Source organism: Phyllobates terribilis, unplaced genomic scaffold, assembly GCF_046119375.1.
Source record: "Phyllobates terribilis strain yellow unplaced genomic scaffold, ASM4611937v1 Scaffold_499__1_contigs__length_1316695, whole genome shotgun sequence".
NCBI classification, from domain to species: domain Eukaryota; kingdom Metazoa; phylum Chordata; class Amphibia; order Anura; family Dendrobatidae; genus Phyllobates; species Phyllobates terribilis.
Window position 1 is genome coordinate 888232 of NW_027363259.1, and position 16273 is coordinate 904504.

Sequence of the window (16273 nt, forward strand, 5' to 3'; positions counted from 1 at the left end):
ATGGGTGCATGTAGTAGAATTACGGATAGGATTTTATGGTTGTTGGTGGTGTGTGTAATTGAAAGTTTGTGGGATGCGAGGAATTTGTTAGTTTTTAAAAGGAAGAAAATGTCAGTTAATGAATGTTTGAGATTGATTCTGTCACGTATGTATGTAATATACCTCTGGGATCAGGAACGTGGAAGTATTATAGATGCTGAAGGGATCTGGAAGTTTAAAAAGTGGAGGTTTTTGGTAAAGTTTAATTAGTAGTGTATAATGTACCTGATGATAAGGTTTGGTTTTATTTTTGATTATATACCAAGTGTGATGAAAGGCTAAGTGTCAATGAAAGGCTTTTGTAAGTCGATTTGATTGAGCTTATGCTCCGGCCTATCTGATTTGGTTAAAAAAAAAAAAAAAAAAAAAAATCTGTTCTTATCAGTTTAATATCTGATACGTCCCCTATCTGGGGACCATATATTAAATGGATTTTTAGAACAGGGAGATGGAAAAAGAGCTTGCTCTGTCCACTCCACGCATTGACCTGGTATTGCAGTATCTCCAGGACCGGTGCACCCCTTCTTTAATGCAGTTTCTAAAATCAGAAAGAATTGAATTCAATGTTTTTTGTTCATTTTGCTTGTTTGTCGGATTTGGGGATGGACTCTTTGGCTTTGCTTTTCTTCTCCTCATTGGATTTTTCATGTTCAAAGTTGCAGAAGCCAGATTACAAGCTCATTTTGGTTCAACTTCAGCAACTGTGCATTGCATTGCCATGTAATGTGATGCAATGCTATCTTTCTAGCTCTCCCTTTTTACTTCCTTTTGGATAAACAGACATATTAGGCAAGCATTTTGGAGCTTTCACCTAAATAACTACAGGTGGTGAGATAAGCTGCACAATATAATTGACCTTTCAGTATATTGTTGCACACACGCCATCTATTTAGCAAATGCCCTTGTTATCAACAGCAGCCTTTTAAACTCACCTGAGCTAACAGGTATGTGCGCTGGTTACTCTGCTGCGCTTAAAATTTCTTTTTTGGTTTGCTACAATGCCTTTTCTGAAACGTTGTCTCCTTCTGCTGGAACACTGACTTCTTTCATTTAATGCCTGCAGACTATAAAAGAGAACCCAACCCAAAAAGTTTGGTTGATTAGTCTGTGGCATTCTGTTAAACTGTTGCTTATGGCGGTCTCTGTGAGCTTCTCAGCGACATTCAGCCAGCCAGGTATCCTGCCTGCAGTAGATGGAATGTGGCAATGGAACGCTGGCTGCGCGTGTCATAATAGGCTCTGAGCCTTTATATACCTGTGCACAGCAGCAGCCACCTTCAGTCTGCTGCTGGACAGCCAGCAGCAGCAGCAGCAGGAGAGGTATGTAATCAGGAGCCCTCCTGCTAAGGGTAGACAGCTGCTCGTTCCACCCCACCCCCCGCCTTAATTGGTTCTCCTCCCTTCCAACGGTGTTGAGGCGGGTGGGAACAGCAGGGGGTGAAGGTGCTGTGTTTAAAGAGGTGGAGTTATGCAGATCTAAAACGCGTGGATTGCAGCAGCAGCAAGCCGAAAAGTGCAGGCATGTAAGGGATCTAGAGGTTGACAACATGTCTTCTTAACGGGAGTCCAGGAGCTCATCTCCACAAATGGACTTTTCAGGATCCTTGGGTGGCTCCGTAGTTTGAAACCAATTCTGGTTATCGCTTCTCGGCCTTTTGGCTAAGATCAAGTGTAGTATCTGTTCTTATCAGTTTAATATCTGATACGTCCCCTATCTGGGGACCATATATTAAATGGATTTTTAGAACAGGGAGATGGAAAAAGAGCTTGCTCTGTCCACTCCACGCATTGACCTGGTATTGCAGTATCTCCAGGACCGGTGCACCCCTTCTTTAATGCAGTTTCTAAAATCAGAAAGAATTGAATTCAATGTTTTTTGTTCATTTTGCTTGTTTGTCGGATTTGGGGATGGACTCTTTGGCTTTGCTTTTCTTCTCCTCATTGGATTTCTCATGTTCAAAGTTGCAGAAGCCAGATTACAAGCTCATTTTGGTTCAACTTCAGCAACTGTGCATTGCATTGCCATGTAATGTGATGCAATGCTATCTTTCTAGCTCTCCCTTTTTACTTCCTTTTGGATAAACAGACATATTAGGCAAGCATTTTGGAGCTTTCACCTAAATAACTACAGGTGGTGAGATAAGCTGCACAATATAATTGACCTTTCAGTATATTGTTGCACACACACCATCTATTTAGCAAATGCCCTTGTTATCAACAGCAGCCTTTTAAACTCACCTGAGCTAACAGGTATGTGTGCTGGTTACTCTGCTGCGCTTAAAATTTCTTTTTTGGTTTGCTACAATGCCTTTTCTGAAACGTTGTCTCCTTCTGCTGGAACACTGACTTCTTTCATTTAATGCCTGCAGACTATAAAAGAGAACCCAACCCAAAAAGTTTGGTTGATTAGTCTGTGGCATTCTGTTAAACTGTTGCTTATGGCGGTCTCTGTGAGCTTCTCAGCGACATTCAGCCAGCCAGGTATCCTGCCTGCAGTAGATGGAATGTGGCAATGGAACGCTGGCTGCGCGTGTCATAATAGGCTCTGAGCCTTTATATACCTGTGCACAGCAGCAGCCACCTTCAGTCTGCTGCTGGACAGCCAGCAGCAGCAGCAGCAGGAGAGGTATGTAATCAGGAGCCCTCCTGCTAAGGGTAGACAGCTGCTCGTTCCACCCCACCCCCCGCCTTAATTGGTTCTCCTCCCTTCCAACGGTGTTGAGGCGGGTGGGAACAGCAGGGGGTGAAGGTGCTGTGTTTAAAGAGGTGGAGTTATGCAGATCTAAAACGCGTGGATTGCAGCAGCAGCAAGCCGAAAAGTGCAGGCATGTAAGGGATCTAGAGGTTGACAACATGTCTTCTTAACGGGAGTCCAGGAGCTCATCTCCACAAATGGACTTTTCAGGATCCTTGGGTGGCTCCGTAGTTTGAAACCAATTCTGGTTATCGCTTCTCGGCCTTTTGGCTAAGATCAAGTGTAGTATCTGTTCTTATCAGTTTAATATCTGATACGTCCCCTATCTGGGGACCATATATTAAATGGATTTTTAGAACAGGGAGATGGAAAAAGAGCTTGCTCTGTCCACTCCACGCATTGACCTGGTATTGCAGTATCTCCAGGACCGGTGCACCCCTTCTTTAATGCAGTTTCTAAAATCAGAAAGAATTGAATTCAATGTTTTTTGTTCATTTTGCTTGTTTGTCGGATTTGGGGATGGACTCTTTGGCTTTGCTTTTCTTCTCCTCATTGGATTTTTCATGTTCAAAGTTGCAGAAGCCAGATTACAAGCTCATTTTGGTTCAACCTCCGCAACTGTGCATTGCATTGCCATGTAATGTGATGCAATGCTATCTTTCTAGCTCTCCCTTTTTACTTCCTTTTGGATAAACAGACGTATTAGGCAAGCATTTTGGAGCTTTCACCTAAATAACTACAGGTGGTGAGATAAGCTGCACAATATAATTGACCTTTCAGTATATTGTTGCACACACACCATCTATTTAGCAAATGCCCTTGTTATCAACAGCAGCCTTTTAAACTCACCTGAGCTAACAGGTATGTGCGCTGGTTACTCTGCTGCGCTTAAAATTTCTTTTTTGGTTTGCTACAATGCCTTTTCTGAAACGTTGTCTCCTTCTGCTGGAACACTGACTTCTTTCATTTAATGCCTGCAGACTATAAAAGAGAACCCAACCCAAAAAGTTTGGTTGATTAGTCTGTGGCATTCTGTTAAACTGTTGCTTATGGCGGTCTCTGTGAGCTTCTCAGCGACATTCAGCCAGCCAGGTATCCTGCCTGCAGTAGATGGAATGTGGCAATGGAACGCTGGCTGCGCGTGTCATAATAGGCTCTGAGCCTTTATATACCTGTGCACAGCAGCAGCCACCTTCAGTCTGCTGCTGGACAGCCAGCAGCAGCAGCAGCAGGAGAGGTATGTAATCAGGAGCCCTCCTGCTAAGGGTAGACAGCTGCTCGTTCCACCCCACCCCCCGCCTTAATTGGTTCTCCTCCCTTCCAACGGTGTTGAGGCGGGTGGGAACAGCAGGGGGTGAAGGTGCTGTGTTTAAAGAGGTGGAGTTATGCAGATCTAAAATGCGTGGATTGCAGCAGCAGCAAGCCGAAAAGTGCAGGCATGTAAGGGATCTAGAGGTTGACAACATGTCTTCTTAACGGGAGTCCAGGAGCTCATCTCCACAAATGGACTTTTCAGGATCCTTGGGTGGCTCCGTAGTTTGAAACCAATTCTGGTTATCGCTTCTCGGCCTTTTGGCTAAGATCAAGTGTAGTATCTGTTCTTATCAGTTTAATATCTGATACGTCCCCTATCTGGGGACCATATATTAAATGGATTTTTAGAACAGGGAGATGGAAAAAGAGCTTGCTCTGTCCACTCCACGCATTGACCTGGTATTGCAGTATCTCCAGGACCGGTGCACCCCTTCTTTAATGCAGTTTCTAAAATCAGAAAGAATTGAATTCAATGTTTTTTGTTCATTTTGCTTGTTTGTCGGATTTGGGGATGGACTCTTTGGCTTTGCTTTTCTTCTCCTCATTGGATTTTTCATGTTCAAAGTTGCAGAAGCCAGATTACAAGCTCATTTTGGTTCAACTTCAGCAACTGTGCATTGCATTGCCATGTAATGTGATGCAATGCTATCTTTCTAGCTCTCCCTTTTTACTTCCTTTTGGATAAACAGACATATTAGGCAAGCATTTTGGAGCTTTCACCTAAATAACTACAGGTGGTGAGATAAGCTGCACAATATAATTGACCTTTCAGTATATTGTTGCACACACACCATCTATTTAGCAAATGCCCTTGTTATCAACAGCAGCCTTTTAAACTCACCTGAGCTAACAGGTATGTGCGCTGGTTACTCTGCTGCGCTTAAAATTTCTTTTTTGGTTTGCTACAATGCCTTTTCTGAAACGTTGTCTCCTTCTGCTGGAACACTGACTTCTTTCATTTAATGCCTGCAGACTATAAAAGAGAACCCAACCCAAAAAGTTTGGTTGATTAGTCTGTGGCATTCTGTTAAACTGTTGCTTATGGCGGTCTCTGTGAGCTTCTCAGCGACATTCAGCCAGCCAGGTATCCTGCCTGCAGTAGATGGAATGTGGTAATGGAACGCTGGCTGCGCGTGTCATAATAGGCTCTGAGCCTTTATATACCTGTGCACAGCAGCAGCCACCTTCAGTCTGCTGCTGGACAGCCAGCAGCAGCAGCAGCAGGAGAGGTATGTAATCAGGAGCCCTCCTGCTAAGGGTAGACAGCTGCTCGATCCACCCCACCCCCCGCCTTAATTGGTTCTCCTCCCTTCCAACGGTGTTGAGGCGGGTGGGAACAGCAGGGGGTGAAGGTGCTGTGTTTAAAGAGGTGGAGTTATGCAGATCTAAAACGCGTGGATTGCAGCAGCAGCAAGCCGAAAAGTGCAGGCATGTAAGGGATCTAGAGGTTGACAACATGTCTTCTTAACGGGAGTCCAGGAGCTCATCTCCACAAATGGACTTTTCAGGATCCTTGGGTGGCTCCGTAGTTTGAAACCAATTCTGGTTATCGCTTCTCGGCCTTTTGGCTAAGATCAAGTGTAGTATCTGTTCTTATCAGTTTAATATCTGATACGTCCCCTATCTGGGGACCATATATTAAATGGATTTTTAGAACAGGGAGATGGAAAAAGAGCTTGCTCTGTCCACTCCACGCATTGACCTGGTATTGCAGTATCTCCAGGACCGGTGCACCCCTTCTTTAATGCAGTTTCTAAAATCAGAAAGAATTGAATTCAATGTTTTTTGTTCATTTTGCTTGTTTGTCGGATTTGGGGATGGACTCTTTGGCTTTGCTTTTCTTCTCCTCATTGGATTTTTCATGTTCAAAGTTGCAGAAGCCAGATTACAAGCTCATTTTGGTTCAACTTCAGCAACTGTGCATTGCATTGCCATGTAATGTGATGCAATGCTATCTTTCTAGCTCTCCCTTTTTACTTCCTTTTGGATAAACAGACATATTAGGCAAGCATTTTGGAGCTTTCACCTAAATAACTACAGGTGGTGAGATAAGCTGCACAATATAATTGACCTTTCAGTATATTGTTGCACACACACCATCTATTTAGCAAATGCCCTTGTTATCAACAGCAGCCTTTTAAACTCACCTGAGCTAACAGGTATGTGCGCTGGTTACTCTGCTGCGCTTAAAATTTCTTTTTTGGTTTGCTACAATGCCTTTTCTGAAACGTTGTCTCCTTCTGCTGGAACACTGACTTCTTTCATTTAATGCCTGCAGACTATAAAAGAGAACCCAACCCAAAAAGTTTGGTTGATTAGTCTGTGGCATTCTGTTAAACTGTTGCTTATGGCGGTCTCTGTGAGCTTCTCAGCGACATTCAGCCAGCCAGGTATCCTGCCTGCAGTAGATGGAATGTGGCAATGGAACGCTGGCTGCGCGTGTCATAATAGGCTCTGAGCCTTTATATACCTGTGCACAGCAGCAGCCACCTTCAGTCTGCTGCTGGACAGCCAGCAGCAGCAGCAGCAGGAGAGGTATGTAATCAGGAGCCCTCCTGCTAAGGGTAGACAGCTGCTCGTTCCACCCCACCCCCCGCCTTAATTGGTTCTCCTCCCTTCCAACGGTGTTGAGGCGGGTGGGAACAGCAGGGGGTGAAGGTGCTGTGTTTAAAGAGGTGGAGTTATGCAGATCTAAAACGCGTGGATTGCAGCAGCAGCAAGCCGAAAAGTGCAGGCATGTAAGGGATCTAGAGGTTGACAACATGTCTTCTTAACGGGAGTCCAGGAGCTCATCTCCACAAATGGACTTTTCAGGATCCTTGGGTGGCTCCGTAGTTTGAAACCAATTCTGGTTATCGCTTCTCGGCCTTTTGGCTAAGATCAAGTGTAGTATCTGTTCTTATCAGTTTAATATCTGATACGTCCCCTATCTGGGGACCATATATTAAATGGATTTTTAGAACAGGGAGATGGAAAAAGAGCTTGCTCTGTCCACTCCACGCATTGACCTGGTATTGCAGTATCTCCAGGACCGGTGCACCCCTTCTTTAATGCAGTTTCTAAAATCAGAAAGAATTGAATTCAATGTTTTTTGTTCATTTTGCTTGTTTGTCGGATTTGGGGATGGACTCTTTGGCTTTGCTTTTCTTCTCCTCATTGGATTTTTCATGTTCAAAGTTGCAGAAGCCAGATTACAAGCTCATTTTGGTTCAACTTCAGCAACTGTGCATTGCATTGCCATGTAATGTGATGCAATGCTATCTTTCTAGCTCTCCCTTTTTACTTCCTTTTGGATAAACAGACATATTAGGCAAGCATTTTGGAGCTTTCACCTAAATAACTACAGGTGGTGAGATAAGCTGCACAATATAATTGACCTTTCAGTATATTGTTGCACACACACCATCTATTTAGCAAATGCCCTTGTTATCAACAGCAGCCTTTTAAACTCACCTGAGCTAACAGGTATGTGCGCTGGTTACTCTGCTGCGCTTAAAATTTCTTTTTTGGTTTGCTACAATGCCTTTTCTGAAACGTTGTCTCCTTCTGCTGGAACACTGACTTCTTTCATTTAATGCCTGCAGACTATAAAAGAGAACCCAACCCAAAAAGTTTGGTTGATTAGTCTGTGGCATTCTGTTAAACTGTTGCTTATGGCGGTCTCTGTGAGCTTCTCAGCGACATTCAGCCAGCCAGGTATCCTGCCTGCAATAGATGGAATGTGGCAATGGAACGCTGGCTGCGCGTGTCATAATAGGCTCTGAGCCTTTATATACCTGTGCACAGCAGCAGCCACCTTCAGTCTGCTGCTGGACAGCCAGCAGCAGCAGCAGCAGGAGAGGTATGTAATCAGGAGCCCTCCTGCTAAGGGTAGACAGCTGCTCGTTCCACCCCACCCCCCGCCTTAATTGGTTCTCCTCCCTTCCAACGGTGTTGAGGCGGGTGGGAACAGCAGGGGGTGAAGGTGCTGTGTTTAAAGAGGTGGAGTTATGCAGATCTAAAACGCGTGGATTGCAGCAGCAGCAAGCCGAAAAGTGCAGGCATGTAAGGGATCTAGAGGTTGACAACATGTCTTCTTAACGGGAGTCCAGGAGCTCATCTCCACAAATGGACTTTTCAGGATCCTTGGGTGGCTCCGTAGTTTGAAACCAATTCTGGTTATCGCTTCTCGGCCTTTTGGCTAAGATCAAGTGTAGTATCTGTTCTTATCAGTTTAATATCTGATACGTCCCCTATCTGGGGACCATATATTAAATGGATTTTTAGAACAGGGAGATGGAAAAAGAGCTTGCTCTGTCCACTCCAGGCATTGACCTGGTATTGCAGTATCTCCAGGACCGGTGCACCCCTTCTTTAATGCAGTTTCTAAAATCAGAAAGAATTGAATTCAATGTTTTTTGTTCATTTTGCTTGTTTGTCGGATTTGGGGATGGATTCTTTGGCTTTGCTTTTCTTCTCCTCATTGGATTTTTCATGTTCAAAGTTGCAGAAGCCAGATTACAAGCTCATTTTGGTTCAACTTCAGCAACTGTGCATTGCATTGCCATGTAATGTGATGCAATGCTATCTTTCTAGCTCTCCCTTTTTACTTCCTTTTGGATAAACAGACATATTAGGCAAGCATTTTGGAGCTTTCACCTAAATAACTACAGGTGGTGAGATAAGCTGCACAATATAATTGACCTTTCAGTATATTGTTGCACACACACCATCTATTTAGCAAATGCCCTTGTTATCAACAGCAGCCTTTTAAACTCACCTGAGCTAACAGGTATGTGCGCTGGTTACTCTGCTGCGCTTAAAATTTCTTTTTTGGTTTGCTACAATGCCTTTTCTGAAACGTTGTCTCCTTCTGCTGGAACACTGACTTCTTTCATTTAATGCCTGCAGACTATAAAAGAGAACCCAACCCAAAAAGTTTGGTTGATTAGTCTGTGGCATTCTGTTAAACTGTTGCTTATGGCGGTCTCTGTGAGCTTCTCAGCGACATTCAGCCAGCCAGGTATCCTGCCTGCAGTAGATGGAATGTGGCAATGGAACGCTGGCTGCGCGTGTCATAATAGGCTCTGAGCCTTTATATACCTGTGCACAGCAGCAGCCACCTTCAGTCTGCTGCTGGACAGCCAGCAGCAGCAGCAGCAGGAGAGGTATGTAATCAGGAGCCCTCCTGCTAAGGGTAGACAGCTGCTCGTTCCACCCCACCCCCCGCCTTAATTGGTTCTCCTCCCTTCCAACGGTGTTGAGGCGGGTGGGAACAGCAGGGGGTGAAGGTGCTGTGTTTAAAGAGGTGGAGTTATGCAGATCTAAAACGCGTGGATTGCAGCAGCAGCAAGCCGAAAAGTGCAGGCATGTAAGGGATCTAGAGGTTGACAACATGTCTTCTTAACGGGAGTCCAGGAGCTCATCTCCACAAATGGACTTTTCAGGATCCTTGGGTGGCTCCGTAGTTTGAAACCAATTCTGGTTATCGCTTCTCGGCCTTTTGGCTAAGATCAAGTGTAGTATCTGTTCTTATCAGTTTAATATCTGATACGTCCCCTATCTGGGGACCATATATTAAATGGATTTTTAGAACAGGGAGATGGAAAAAGAGCTTGCTCTGTCCACTCCACGCATTGACCTGGTATTGCAGTATCTCCAGGACCGGTGCACCCCTTCTTTAATGCAGTTTCTAAAATCAGAAAGAATTGAATTCAATGTTTTTTGTTCATTTTGCTTGTTTGTCGGATTTGGGGATGGACTCTTTGGCTTTGCTTTTCTTCTCCTCATTGGATTTTTCATGTTCAAAGTTGCAGAAGCCAGATTACAAGCTCATTTTGGTTCAACTTCAGCAACTGTGCATTGCATTGCCATGTAATGTGATGCAATGCTATCTTTCTAGCTCTCCCTTTTTACTTCCTTTTGGATAAACAGACATATTAGGCAAGCATTTTGGAGCTTTCACCTAAATAACTACAGGTGGTGAGATAAGCTGCACAATATAATTGACCTTTCAGTATATTGTTGCACACACACCATCTATTTAGCAAATGCCCTTGTTATCAACAGCAGCCTTTTAAACTCACCTGAGCTAACAGGTATGTGCGCTGGTTACTCTGCTGCGCTTAAAATTTCTTTTTTGGTTTGCTACAATGCCTTTTCTGAAACGTTGTCTCCTTCTGCTGGAACACTGACTTCTTTCATTTAATGCCTGCAGACTATAAAAGAGAACCCAACCCAAAAAGTTTGGTTGATTAGTCTGTGGCATTCTGTTAAACTGTTGCTTATGGCGGTCTCTGTGAGCTTCTCAGCGACATTCAGCCAGCCAGGTATCCTGCCTGCAGTAGATGGAATGTGGCAATGGAACGCTGGCTGCGCGTGTCATAATAGGCTCTGAGCCTTTATATACCTGTGCACAGCAGCAGCCACCTTCAGTCTGCTGCTGGACAGCCAGCAGCAGCAGCAGCAGGAGAGGTATGTAATCAGGAGCCCTCCTGCTAAGGGTAGACAGCTGCTCGTTCCACCCCACCCCCCGCCTTAATTGGTTCTCCTCCCTTCCAACGGTGTTGAGGCGGGTGGGAACAGCAGGGGGTGAAGGTGCTGTGTTTAAAGAGGTGGAGTTATGCAGATCTAAAACGCGTGGATTGCAGCAGCAGCAAGTCGAAAAGTGCAGGCATGTAAGGGATCTAGAGGTTGACAACATGTCCTCTTAACGGGAGTCCAGGAGCTCATCTCCACAAATGTACTTTTCAGGATCCTTGGGTGGCTCCGTAGTTTGAAACCAATTCTGGTTATCGCTTCTCGGCCTTTTGGCTAAGATCAAGTGTAGTATCTGTTCTTATCAGTTTAATATCTGATACGTCCCCTATCTGGGGACCATATATTAAATGGATTTTTAGAACAGGGAGATGGAAAAAGAGCTTGCTCTGTCCACTCCACGCATTGACCTGGTATTGCAGTATCTCCAGGACCGGTGCACCCCTTCTTTAATGCAGTTTCTAAAATCAGAAAGAATTGAATTCAATGTTTTTTGTTCATTTTGCTTGTTTGTCGGATTTGGGGATGGACTCTTTGGCTTTGCTTTTCTTCTCCTCATTGGATTTTTCATGTTCAAAGTTGCAGAAGCCAGATTACAAGCTCATTTTGGTTCAACTTCAGCAACTGTGCATTGCATTGCCATGTAATGTGATGCAATGCTATCTTTCTAGCTCTCCCTTTTTACTTCCTTTTGGATAAACAGACATATTAGGCAAGCATTTTGGAGCTTTCACCTAAATAACTACAGGTGGTGAGATAAGCTGCACAATATAATTGACCTTTCAGTATATTGTTGCACACACACCATCTATTTAGCAAATGCCCTTGTTATCAACAGCAGCCTTTTAAACTCACCTGAGCTAACAGGTATGTGCGCTGGTTACTCTGCTGCGCTTAAAATTTCTTTTTTGGTTTGCTACAATGCCTTTTCTGAAACGTTGTCTCCTTCTGCTGGAACACTGACTTCTTTCATTTAATGCCTGCAGACTATAAAAGAGAACCCAACCCAAAAAGTTTGGTTGATTAGTCTGTGGCATTCTGTTAAACTGTTGCTTATGGCGGTCTCTGTGAGCTTCTCAGCGACATTCAGCCAGCCAGGTATCCTGCCTGCAGTAGATGGAATGTGGCAATGGAACGCTGGCTGCGCGTGTCATAATAGGCTCTGAGCCTTTATATACCTGTGCACAGCAGCAGCCACCTTCAGTCTGCTGCTGGACAGCCAGCAGCAGCAGCAGCAGGAGAGGTATGTAATCAGGAGCCCTCCTGCTAAGGGTAGACAGCTGCTCGTTCCACCCCACCCCCCGCCTTAATTGGTTCTCCTCCCTTCCAACGGTGTTGAGGCGGGTGGGAACAGCAGGGGGTGAAGGTGCTGTGTTTAAAGAGGTGGAGTTATGCAGATCTAAAACGCGTGGATTGCAGCAGCAGCAAGCCGAAAAGTGCAGGCATGTAAGGGATCTAGAGGTTGACAACATGTCTTCTTAACGGGAGTCCAGGAGCTCATCTCCACAAATGGACTTTTCAGGATCCTTGGGTGGCTCCGTAGTTTGAAACCAATTCTGGTTATCGCTTCTCGGCCTTTTGGCTAAGATCAAGTGTAGTATCTTTCGAAAAGGCGGTTTTGGATGTTGGCCGCCCTAGTAGATTGATACATTATGCACACTGGGGTTTAGGCGCTTGTTAGTACGCCAGGTGGCTAATATAGTCATCTGGTGGAAAGCATGGCCCCCCAGGATCGACGCCATTGGGCCGGGGAAGATCGAAAGCCCGAAGTGTGAAGTGCCCCAGGAGTGGTGACCCTGGGGTGCCTTAACTCACTGGGATTGGGAACCCCACTTGAGTTTATGGCACATTTGCACAAGCACTTCAAATTTTCTTTCTTCGCACACACCCTTATTCCGGGCCTTCTGGCCTTAGGATGGGGAATTTTTCAATTCCCGGTCGAAGGTCCGGGCAGTATTATACTGTGAAACCTTCACTATTTATTTAATTTCTTTGTCACTGTGTGTCCACTTATTCACGTGTGTCACGTCCTACTAGGATTTTGTCGGGATGCGGTTCCCTTACGGGTTCCTCTCTTGGCAGGTCTAGGGGGGGAGTGTGTGGCCATCAGGTTCCGCTCCCCCCTGAACCCCCCTGGCTCTCCTCTTTCGGGAGGAGAGCGTTGTTGGCTCCCCTCTTCTGGGAGGGGAGCACAGTCTTTGGCTCCCAGTGCCTTGCTCGGGTGAGAACTCGGGCAGGTGCTGGGGGTAAGATTGGGTCGCCTCTGGCTTCGGCTGGAGGTGGCTTTTTGTCCCTGTTCCTCGCTGTGGCCTTTTGGCTCGGAGGGACGGGGAATGGTTTGGGGGACCCTTCTCCTTTTGGAGAGGGTTTCAAGAAGACCAGCATCCTAGTGCACTTTTTTTGTGGCACTTGTCACTTTTTTAAGCGCACTCGGGTTTTGTACACGAATTCGGGCTTTCGATAAAAATCTGTTCTTATCAGTTTAATATCTGATACGTCCCCTATCTGGGGACCATATATTAAATGGATTTTTAGAACAGGGAGATGGAAAAAGAGCTTGCTCTGTCCACTCCACGCATTGACCTGGTATTGCAGTATCTCCAGGACTGGTGCACCCCTTCTTTAATGCAGTTTCTAAAATCAGAAAGAATTGAATTCAATGTTTTTTGTTCATTTTGCTTGTTTGTCGGATTTGGGGATGGACTCTTTGGCTTTGCTTTTCTTCTCCTCATTGGATTTTTCATGTTCAAAGTTGCAGAAGCCAGATTACAAGCTCATTTTGGTTCAACTTCAGCAACTGTGCATTGCATTGCCATGTAATGTGATGCAATGCTATCTTTCTAGCTCTCCCTTTTTACTTCCTTTTGGATAAACAGACATATTAGGCAAGCATTTTGGAGCTTTCACCTAAATAACTACAGGTGGTGAGATAAGCTGCACAATATAATTGACCTTTCAGTATATTGTTGCACACACACCATCTATTTAGCAAATGCCCTTGTTATCAACAGCAGCCTTTTAAACTCACCTGAGCTAACAGGTATGTGCGCTGGTTACTCTGCTGCGCTTAAAATTTCTTTTTTGGTTTGCTACAATGCCTTTTCTGAAACGTTGTCTCCTTCTGCTGGAACACTGACTTCTTTCATTTAATGCCTGCAGACTATAAAAGAGAACCCAACCCAAAAAGTTTGGTTGATTAGTCTGTGGCATTCTGTTAAACTGTTGCTTATGGCGGTCTCTGTGAGCTTCTCAGCGACATTCAGCCAGCCAGGTATCCTGCCTGCAGTAGATGGAATGTGGCAATGGAACGCTGGCTGCGCGTGTCATAATAGGCTCTGAGCCTTTATATACCTGTGCACAGCAGCAGCCACCTTCAGTCTGCTGCTGGACAGCCAGCAGCAGCAGCAGCAGGAGAGGTATGTAATCAGGAGCCCTCCTGCTAAGGGTAGACAGCTGCTCGTTCCACCCCACCCCCCGCCTTAATTGGTTCTCCTCCCTTCCAACGGTGTTGAGGCGGGTGGGAACAGCAGGGGGTGAAGGTGCTGTGTTTAAAGAGGTGGAGTTATGCAGATCTAAAACGCGTGGATTGCAGCAGCAGCAAGCCGAAAAGTGCAGGCATGTAAGGGATCTAGAGGTTGACAACATGTCTTCTTAACGGGAGTCCAGGAGCTCATCTCCACAAATGGACTTTTCAGGATCCTTGGGTGGCTCCGTAGTTTGAAACCAATTCTGGTTATCGCTTCTCGGCCTTTTGGCTAAGATCAAGTGTAGTATCTGTTCTTATCAGTTTAATATCTGATACGTCCCCTATCTGGGGACCATATATTAAATGGATTTTTAGAACAGGGAGATGGAAAAAGAGCTTGCTCTGTCCACTCCACGCATTGACCTGGTATTGCAGTATCTCCAGGACCGGTGCACCCCTTCTTTAATGCAGTTTCTAAAATCAGAAAGAATTGAATTCAATGTTTTTTGTTCATTTTGCTTGTTTGTCGGATTTGGGGATGGACTCTTTGGCTTTGCTTTTCTTCTCCTCATTGGATTTTTCATGTTCAAAGTTGCAGAAGCCAGATTACAAGCTCATTTTGGTTCAACTTCAGCAACTGTGCATTGCATTGCCATGTAATGTGATGCAATGCTATCTTTCTAGCTCTCCCTTTTTACTTCCTTTTGGATAAACAGACATATTAGGCAAGCATTTTGGAGCTTTCACCTAAATAACTACAGGTGGTGAGATAAGCTGCACAATATAATTGACCTTTCAGTATATTGTTGCACACACACCATCTATTTAGCAAATGCCCTTGTTATCAACAGCAGCCTTTTAAACTCACCTGAGCTAACAGGTATGTGCGCTGGTTACTCTGCTGCGCTTAAAATTTCTTTTTTGGTTTGCTACAATGCCTTTTCTGAAACGTTGTCTCCTTCTGCTGGAACACTGACTTCTTTCATTTAATGCCTGCAGACTATAAAAGAGAACCCAACCCAAAAAGTTTGGTTGATTAGTCTGTGGCATTCTGTTAAACTGTTGCTTATGGCGGTCTCTGTGAGCTTCTCAGCGACATTCAGCCAGCCAGGTATCCTGCCTGCAGTAGATGGAATGTGGCAATGGAACGCTGGCTGCGCGTGTCATAATAGGCTCTGAGCCTTTATATACCTGTGCACAGCAGCAGCCACCTTCAGTCTGCTGCTGGACAGCCAGCAGCAGCAGCAGCAGGAGAGGTATGTAATCAGGAGCCCTCCTGCTAAGGGTAGACAGCTGCTCGTTCCACCCCACCCCCCGCCTTAATTGGTTCTCCTCCCTTCCAACGGTGTTGAGGCGGGTGGGAACAGCAGGGGGTGAAGGTGCTGTGTTTAAAGAGGTGGAGTTATGCAGATCTAAAACGCGTGGATTGCAGCAGCAGCAAGCCGAAAAGTGCAGGCATGTAAGGGATCTAGAGGTTGACAACATGTCTTCTTAACGGGAGTCCAGGAGCTCATCTCCACAAATGGACTTTTCAGGATCCTTGGGTGGCTCCGTAGTTTGAAACCAATTCTGGTTATCGCTTCTCGGCCTTTTGGCTAAGATCAAGTGTAGTATCTGTTCTTATCAGTTTAATATCTGATACGTCCCCTATCTGGGGACCATATATTAAATGGATTTTTAGAACAGGGAGATGGAAAAAGAGCTTGCTCTGTCCACTCCACGCATTGACCTGGTATTGCAGTATCTCCAGGACCGGTGCACCCCTTCTTTAATGCAGTTTCTAAAATCAGAAAGAATTGAATTCAATGTTTTTTGTTCATTTTGCTTGTTTGTCGGATTTGGGGATGGACTCTTTGGCTTTGCTTTTCTTCTCCTCATTGGATTTTTCATGTTCAAAGTTGCAGAAGCCAGATTACAAGCTCATTTTGGTTCAACTTCAGCAACTGTGCATTGCATTGCCATGTAATGTGATGCAATGCTATCTTTCTAGCTCTCCCTTTTTACTTCCTTTTGGATAAACAGACATATTAGGCAAGCATTTTGGAGCTTTCACCTAAATAACTACAGGTGGTGAGATAAGCTGCACAATATAATTGACCTTTCAGTATATTGTTGCACACACACCATCTATTTAGCAAATGCCCTTGTTATCAACAGCAGCCTTTTAAACTCACCTGAGCTAACAGGTATGTGCGCTGGTTACTCTGCTGCGCTTAAAATTTCTTTTTTGGTTTGCTACAATG

At 44.9% G+C, this 16273-nt stretch overlaps 11 non-coding genes and 2 pseudogenes across 11 annotated transcripts; all 13 read left to right on the forward strand.

Annotated features, from left to right (window-relative positions):
* Window positions 1-374: 374 nt before the first annotated feature.
* LOC141230352 (U2 spliceosomal RNA) lies at window positions 375-563 on the forward strand. Its single transcript, XR_012296887.1, has one exon. It is a non-coding gene; the product is annotated as a U2 spliceosomal RNA (small nuclear RNA).
* Window positions 564-1678: 1115 nt separating this feature from the next.
* LOC141230761 (U2 spliceosomal RNA) lies at window positions 1679-1869 on the forward strand. The gene has a single exon (XR_012297212.1). It is a non-coding gene; the product is annotated as a U2 spliceosomal RNA (small nuclear RNA).
* Window positions 1870-2984: 1115 nt separating this feature from the next.
* LOC141230762 (U2 spliceosomal RNA) lies at window positions 2985-3175 on the forward strand. Its single transcript, XR_012297213.1, has one exon. It is a non-coding gene; the product is annotated as a U2 spliceosomal RNA (small nuclear RNA).
* Window positions 3176-4290: 1115 nt separating this feature from the next.
* LOC141230763 (U2 spliceosomal RNA) lies at window positions 4291-4481 on the forward strand. Its single transcript, XR_012297214.1, has one exon. It is a non-coding gene; the product is annotated as a U2 spliceosomal RNA (small nuclear RNA).
* A 1115-nt stretch (window positions 4482-5596) lies between these two features.
* Window positions 5597-5787, forward strand: LOC141230765 (U2 spliceosomal RNA). The gene has a single exon (XR_012297217.1). It is a non-coding gene; the product is annotated as a U2 spliceosomal RNA (small nuclear RNA).
* Window positions 5788-6902: 1115 nt separating this feature from the next.
* On the forward strand, window positions 6903-7093 carry LOC141230766 (U2 spliceosomal RNA). Its single transcript, XR_012297218.1, has one exon. It is a non-coding gene; the product is annotated as a U2 spliceosomal RNA (small nuclear RNA).
* A 1115-nt stretch (window positions 7094-8208) lies between these two features.
* LOC141230144 (U2 spliceosomal RNA) lies at window positions 8209-8399 on the forward strand. The gene has a single exon (XR_012296700.1). It is a non-coding gene; the product is annotated as a U2 spliceosomal RNA (small nuclear RNA).
* A 1115-nt stretch (window positions 8400-9514) lies between these two features.
* Window positions 9515-9705, forward strand: LOC141230767 (U2 spliceosomal RNA). Its single transcript, XR_012297219.1, has one exon. It is a non-coding gene; the product is annotated as a U2 spliceosomal RNA (small nuclear RNA).
* Window positions 9706-10820: 1115 nt separating this feature from the next.
* LOC141230768 (U2 spliceosomal RNA) lies at window positions 10821-11011 on the forward strand. Its single transcript, XR_012297220.1, has one exon. It is a non-coding gene; the product is annotated as a U2 spliceosomal RNA (small nuclear RNA).
* A 1115-nt stretch (window positions 11012-12126) lies between these two features.
* Window positions 12127-12218, forward strand: LOC141230446 (U2 spliceosomal RNA; annotated as a pseudogene).
* Window positions 12219-13007: 789 nt separating this feature from the next.
* LOC141230320 (U2 spliceosomal RNA) lies at window positions 13008-13184 on the forward strand (annotated as a pseudogene).
* Window positions 13185-14299: 1115 nt separating this feature from the next.
* On the forward strand, window positions 14300-14490 carry LOC141230769 (U2 spliceosomal RNA). Its single transcript, XR_012297222.1, has one exon. It is a non-coding gene; the product is annotated as a U2 spliceosomal RNA (small nuclear RNA).
* Window positions 14491-15605: 1115 nt separating this feature from the next.
* On the forward strand, window positions 15606-15796 carry LOC141230771 (U2 spliceosomal RNA). Its single transcript, XR_012297224.1, has one exon. It is a non-coding gene; the product is annotated as a U2 spliceosomal RNA (small nuclear RNA).
* Window positions 15797-16273: the final 477 nt, after the last annotated feature.